Raw genomic sequence first — 7,556 nt, 5'->3', positions numbered from 1 at the left:
TCAGGTTGGATCGCAATCCAACTGCAAAAACTGCGAAGAGCATACGCCTACATTTTCTGCGGCACCCCGCAGATAATGCGATCACCTCTGCCTGTGAATCGGTGAAGGGGGGGGGGGGGGGTCAACAACACTCCATTTCCAAGTCGGAGATGGAGCGGTGCGGGGGCACGGTTTCAAAATGGGGTCGGCAACGGAGAAACAGGAGGCGTGGTCAGAGCAGCTGCATGACATCACATGGGCCGGACTCTGCCAGTGGAGCCCCAGCGTCATGAGGTAGATTTTGTAGAGGCCGGGGAGGACTTCTGTTCCTGGGAACTAGCTGTGTTGTGCAGCTTTATTCCTCTGCCCCTACCTCTGGCAAGAAAGGACGCACCTCGCACTTTCTTGTTTCTTTGTGACCGAAAGGACTGCATTTGATAATGCGGAGCTTTCTTATGCTGTGAGGGAACATAAGGTAAAAAATTTGATTTTCCAACTGTAGCTGTGCGTGTTAATGCTTTGTCCATCCTACGGGAGGATTTCCATCGTAACCTAATCGTTGATGGAATAGGATACGCCATAAGAATCCTTTTGGAAATCTGCAGTCTTTTATCTGGAGATTCCCAAGCTTTTTCACATAACTCGTTCAGCTCGTGTGACCCCCTCAAAGGTTACCTCAGGCTTCTTTCCCTTGTACATATGTACCCTCTTGTCAGGGACAGGGGGTTCCTCTGTGATGTGCAAAACATCTTTTATTGCCATAATCATATATCGAATGGATTTTGCCAATTTTGGCTGTAACTTTGCATCATCGTAATCGACACTGGAGTCAGAATCCGTGTCGGTATCTGTGTCAACAATCTGGGATAGTGGGCGCTTATGAGACCCTGACAGTCCCTGCAACATAGGATCAGGCATGGGTTGAGTCCCTGACTGTCCCAAAGCTTCAGCCTTGTCTAATCTTTTGTACAATGAGTTTACACTAGCATTTAAAACATTCTACATATCCATCCAATCAGGTGTCAGCGGAGACACCACATTCATTTGCTCCCGCTCCTCTCTAATATAGCCTTCTTCCTCAGACATGTCGACACACGTGTACCGACACACCACACACACAGGGAATACTTTTTCTGAAGACAGTTTCCCCACAAGGCCCTTTGGAGAGACAGAGAGAGAGTATGCCAGCACACTCCCCAGCGCTATATAACCAAGGAATAACACAGTAACTTAATGTTTGTCCAGTAGCGCTGCTGTATGTAATTTGCGCCGAATTATGTGCCCCCCCTCTCTTTTCAACCCTCTTCTCTACCATGGTATAAGCAGGGGAGAGTCCGGGGAGCTTCCTCTCAGCGGTGCTGTGGAGAAAAAATGGCGCTGGTGAGTGCTGAGGGAGAAGCCCCGCCCCCTCGGCGGCGGGCTTCTGTCCCGCTTAAACTGTAAAATTGGTGGGGGCTCATACATATATACAGTGCCCAGCTGTATATATGTTATATTTTTGCCAAAAAGAGGTTTATATTGCTGCCCAGGGCGCCCCCCCTGCGCCCTGCACCCTTACAGTGACCGGAGTATGTGAGGTGTATGGGAGCAATGGCGCACAGCTGCAGTGCTGTACGCTACCTCAGTGAAGATCATGAACTCTGTGGAGCCCGTCTATCCCCATGGTCCTTACGGAGTCCCCAGCATCCTCTAGGACGTTAGAGAAACTAGGATTTAATACCTACCGGTAAATCCTTTTCTCTTAGTCTGTTGAGGATGCTGGGCACCCGTCCCAGTGTGTACTGTGTCTGCAGTTATTAAATGGCCCTTAACTCCAGAACATTTATGTGGAGACAACTTTCCTGACTTGACCATCTTCCTTGGACGTTTTCCCCCTGTGTGACTGCTCCCCAGCCTCGGAGGGTTGCATCTGTGGTCCCTAGGATCCAGTCCTGGATCCCGAACCATCGCCCCTCTAGGAGGTGAGAACTGTGCAGCCACCAATGGAGTGAGATTCTGGTCTTGGAAGACAGGATTATCCTCCGGTGCATGTGTAGGTGGGATCCGGACCAATTGTCCAACAGGTCCCACTGGAACACTCTGGCATGGAACCTGCCAAACTGAATGGCCTCGTAGGCCACAACCATCTTCCCCAGCAACTGAATGCATTGATGGATTAACACTCTTGCTGGTTTCAGAATTTGTTTGACCAGACTCTGGATCTCCATAGCCTTTCCACTGGAAGAAAACCTCTTCTGTGTCCAGTATGTGTTATGATTCCAGCACTCTGGTCAGAGAAGATCTTATGGCAAGGACCGGAGCACTGGAACGGAATGCTGGGGAAGGGAGCAGGACAGGAAAATAGCCCCTGGCGCCCTAACTCTGTTGTCTCACCCGTGTTGTCAGAAATCCCCTGCGAGACTATGGTTTCTTGAGCCCTTGGCAGCCGCGTTTGAAGGGCGGATTATGTCTGCCCAACTTCGATGCCCCCCGGTCTTAATGAGAGACAAAGGGAAACCCGAGACAGGGTGATAACAAGGGGCCCTCTAACTAAACAACCAGGCCAGGGGATAAGCAAACTCAAAACTATAATATGTGCGGAGAAACCGCCAGGAAAAAGGACAACCAAAATATCCACTTGTCCAATTCTCCTACCCGGCACCGCCGAGTACCAGAGAGGACTTGTGGAAGCGGAACCCTCCGCAAATGCTCCAAACACAAAATATAAAAGGTAAAGCAGCTGAGCCGCAACACACGGCAGAGCCGCAACTCACGAACACCACTGGATATAAAACGGTGATCAGTCAGGACTCCAGGGAACCAAACGACCTCTTGGGATGAGATGACAACTCCCGAATACCGGACTTCTGCGGACTGGAATGACCGGATACAGCAGGACTGGAAACAGACTCTCAGCAAAGGCAGCATGCAGGAAGCTATTACCGGCATCTGTGAGAAGCCCAGGGAGTGTATTTAACAAGGAGTCCTCCAATCAGCTGCTAATGGCTGATTAGAATAAATGCCGTGCAGCTGCCTTGCTGCACGGCCAGAGAGCAGGTGAATATCTTAATTTCCTAAAGCCTAGCAACGGGGAACGCGGTCCGCCAGTGGCGTCCCCATTGCTAGGGTCCGTGCGGCTCAGCGCGCCCGGCGTCTAGCGTTGCTAGGGAGCCAGCGGCTGTACGTGCATGGCATCTCTAGTTGCTAGGCACCGGGCCGCGCAGACCATCAAGCGGACCCCGGCGCCTAACAGTACCCCCCCCTTGAGGAGGGGTCAAGGAACCCCTAAAGCCAGGTTTCTGAGGAAATTCCCGAAAAAATGCCCTCTTGAGCCTCGGGGCATGAAGATCCTTATCCAGGACCCAAGACCTTTCCTCCGGACCATAGCCTTTCCAGTGAACCAGAAAATACAGCCGATCCCGGGACAATTTGGAATCGAGAACCTTCTCTACCAAGAACTCCTGTTGTCCCTGTACATCCACTGGAGATCTACCCTGAGAGATCTTCCGAGGAAATCTACTGGAAGAAACATATTGTTTCAACAGGGAACAATGAAACGTATTTCCAATCCTGAGAGATCTTGGTAAACGTAACCGAAAGGCAACTGGGTTGACTCTTTTAATAATAAGAAATGGCCCAATAAATTTGGGTCCCAGTCTAGCTGAGGATTGTCGAAGCCTGATGTTGCGAGTCGACAACCACACCCTATCTCCCACCTTAAAAGTGCAAGGACGTCGGAGCCTGTCAGAAAATTTCTTCTCTCGAAAGGCCGCTTTTCTGAGAGCAAGGTGCACCTTTTTCCAAATGGCTCTGAGATGGGAGGTTAAGGTAAGCGAGGAGACTGAGGAATGATGAAAAAAAGAATTAGCTCTGGGGTGAAAACCAAAAACTGAAAAGAATGGAGACTCTTTAGTGGAGGAATGACAAGAATTATTGTAAGCAAATTCAGCCAACGGAAGAAACTCGGACCAATCATTCTGGAGTTTGGCTGAATACAAGCGCAAATATTGTTTCAATGATTGGTTAACTCGTTCGGTTTGCCCGTTGGATTGTGGGTGGTAACCGGATGTTAACGACAATTTCATCTTCAATGAGGCACAAAAACATTTCCAGAATTGTGCGATGAATTGTGGACCCCGATCAGAAACAATATCAGTAGGCAACCCATGAAGCCTGAATACATGGCGGAGAAACAAAACTGCCAACCCTTGGGCAGAAGGCAATCGGGGAAGAGCAATACAATGAGCCATTTTACTAAAACGGTCCACTACCACCCATATGACTCGGAATCCGGCTGAAAGGGGAAGGTCAACCACAAAATCCATGGAAATATGAGACCACGGCCTGAGAGGAACATTTAAGGGCATAAGTTGCCCGATGGGCAAGGAACGGGGAACCTTATGCTGTGCACAAACCTGACATGAATAAACAAATTCCTTGACGTCTTTAGAAAGACCAGGCCACCATACTGAGCGAGAGACTAACTCCAATGTCTTAGAGACTCCTGGATGCCCTGAAACTTTGTTATCATGGAATTCCGTTAAAACAGTAACTCTCAAAAACTCAGGGACGTAAAGACGACCAGCAGGAGTAATTCTAGGAGCTTGGTGTTGAAGCTGTTTTAACTGGGTAAATAAATCTTGTGTGAGGCCCACCCAGATGACCGAAGATGGAAGTATGGGGGTAACAGGATTGTTATTGTGAACCGGAAGAAAGCTATGTGACAGGGCATCAGCCTTAGTATTCTTGGAACCAGGCCTGAAAGTGATTATAAATTTGAAACGCGTAAAAAATAATGCCCAACGTGCCTGCCGGGCATTAAGCCGCTTAGCCGATTCAATGTATTGCAGGTTCTTATGGTCAGTCAATACCGAAATAGTATGTTTTGCTCCCTCCTGCCAATGCCTCCACTCCTCGAAAGCCCATTTTACCGCCAGTAACTCCCGATTACCAACGTCATAGTTGGATTCAGCGGAGGAGAATTTCCTGGACATAAAGGCACAAGGATGTAACTCCAGAGACTCCGGATCCTTTTGAGAAAGGATAGCCCCCACTCCAACCTCCGAGGCATCAACCTCCACCACAAAGGGCAATTCCGGATTAGGATGTCTGAGGACTGGAGCCGAGACAAAGGCTTGTTTCAAGGCCCGGAAGGACAACTCAGCTTCACGCGACCAGTTGGTGGGATCCGCTCCTTTCTTTGTCAGAGCTACAATGGGAGCAACCAGGTCAGAAAAAGAATGAATGAACCTCCTATAATAATTCGCAAACCCTAAAAAACGCTTAATTGCTTTTAAATTGGTGGGTTGCGCCCAACTAAGGATGGCCTGGAGTTTCTTTGGTTCCATGGAAAATCCCTGAGGGGAAATTATGTACCCTAAAAAAGATACTTCCGTGACATGAAACTCACACTTCTCCAGCTTGGCATATAAATTATTCTCACATAACTTTTGAAGAACCAGACGCACCTGGGTAACATGTTGTTCCATTGATTTAGAAAAAATCAGGATGTCGTCTAAGTAAACGACCACGAATTTCTCTAGGAAGTCACGGAGCACATCGTTAATGAGGTCTTGAAAAACTGCCGGAGCATTGGACAGGCCGAACGGCATCACCAGGTATTCGTAGTAACCCGACTGAGTACTGAAGGCCGTTTTCCATGGATTTTTGAAAGAAAACAATACTGTCAATATACTATTAAAACAAATTAAAATGGTAAAAGTTATTGTACTTTAAGTAAAAATAAAAGAGCCAAAATATCAATCCCAGTTTTGGATTACTTTAATTAACAAACAAAAAAATGCATATAGCAGAGGATAGTTTCAATCTGCCTACCTCTGGGTTATGGGCCCAGCATGCTTCCATTGCTGTACTCTGCTGCACATGTAAGTGCAAGAGATCCTGAAGCACTCACTCATCATGGGAAAGTACCAATGTGTTTCTTCGTTGGTTGATAGAAGAAACATCTTACAAAAACTCTCCAGATTATTTATTTTTTTAAGTTTTTCTAGGAAACGTTTTAGATGAATGCTTATTAGCATTTGTCAGTATGTACTTTTGCAAAGTGTCTCTGTGGCGCAATCAGTTAGTGTGTATGGCTATTAACCAAAAGGTTGGTGGTTCAATCCCACCCAGGGATGTAATTGACCTTGTTATCAGATTTTGGTGATCTTTAAGTAGACAAGTCAAATTTCATACCCCCTGTTATGGTGTAGGGTACCTGGCCTTCTCTGATGTAATCAGAGTTAGATTTGATTCAGTGATTTTATAAAAACATCTAGGAAGCACAATTTAGCAGTGGGTTGCAGAGAAAAAGAAATATGCTGGCAAAAAAATCAAATTGCGTGATTAAACAGCTCTTCATTTTCTGGCTTTATTTTTATGCTAACAAATTTGTTCTCTGAAAAGTGTCCACAAAGCCAAGTCTCTGATTAACACCTTTGTAGGGATGGTTTTTCACCTATTACTAAATTAAACTTGCTTCATTGGAAAGGCAGCAAGATGTATCCTCATTTCAATGTCTACTGAAATAATACAGGTTGACACCAGGAAACATTAACGCCACTGCATCCTTGCTGCTTTCTCATGTGGAAGTCTGTTTAATGTGAAAACAAGGTGATATCTAATTAGCACACAGGTAAGGAATTAAGAAAATCTTTATTTAAGGGTGAAGATGTTTCTCACAAAATTGTTGACCCAATGCATCATTGAAATTCAAGCTGGAAAGATGATTTTAATATATCACTTGTACATTTTGTATTGCTCTTCTGGTGACAATGTAGTTTGTTTTTGTCAATTACCATTTTAATAATAGGGTAAAGAAAATGAAGTGGATTTTTGAAAGAAAACAATACTGTCAATATACTATTAAAACAAATTAAAATGGTAAAAGTTATTGTACTTTAAGTAAAAATAAAAGAGACAAAATATCAATCCCAGTTTTGGATTACTTTAATTAACAAAAAAAATGCATATAGCAGAGGATAGTTTCAATCTGCCTACCTCTGGGTTATGGGCCCAGCATGCTTCCATTGCTGTACTCTGCTGCACATGTAAGTGCAAGAGATCCTGAAGCACTCACTCATCATGGGAAAGTACCAATGTGTTTCTTCGTTGGTTGATGGAAGAAACATCTTACAAAAACTCTCCAGATTATTGACTTTTTAAAGTTTTTCTAGGAAACGTTTTAGATGAATGCTTATTAGCCTTTGTCAGTATGGACTTTTGCAAAGTGTCTCTGTGGCGCAATCGGTTAGTGTGTTTGGCTATTAACCAAAAGGTTGGTGGTTCAATCCCACCCAGGGACGTAATTAACCTTGTGATCAGATTTTGGTGATATTTAAGTAGACAAGTCAAAATTTCAAACCTCCTCTTATGGTGTAGGGTACATGGCCTTCTCTGATGTAATCAGAGTTAGATTTGATTCAGTGATTTTATAAAAAACAGCTAGGAAGCACAATTTAGCAGTGGGTTGCAGAGAAAAAAAATATGCTGGCAGAAAAATCCAATCGAGTGATTAAACAGCTCTTCATTTTCTGGCTTTATTTTTATGCTAACAAATTTGTTCTCTGAAAAGTGTCCACAAAGCCAAGTCTCTG

General features: G+C 45.2%; 1 non-coding gene across 1 annotated transcript; it reads left to right on the top strand.

Annotated features, from left to right (window-relative positions):
* Positions 1-7,191: 7,191 nt before the first annotated feature.
* On the top strand, positions 7,192-7,265 carry TRNAN-AUU (transfer RNA asparagine (anticodon AUU)). Its single transcript has one exon. It is a non-coding gene; the product is annotated as a tRNA-Asn (tRNA).
* The last annotated feature ends 291 nt before the right edge of the window (positions 7,266-7,556 follow it).

Source organism: Pseudophryne corroboree (assembly GCF_028390025.1).
Source record: "Pseudophryne corroboree isolate aPseCor3 chromosome 11 unlocalized genomic scaffold, aPseCor3.hap2 SUPER_11_unloc_2, whole genome shotgun sequence".
NCBI lineage: Eukaryota > Metazoa > Chordata > Amphibia > Anura > Myobatrachidae > Pseudophryne > Pseudophryne corroboree.
This window is presented reverse-complemented; position numbering and strand designations above follow the sequence as displayed.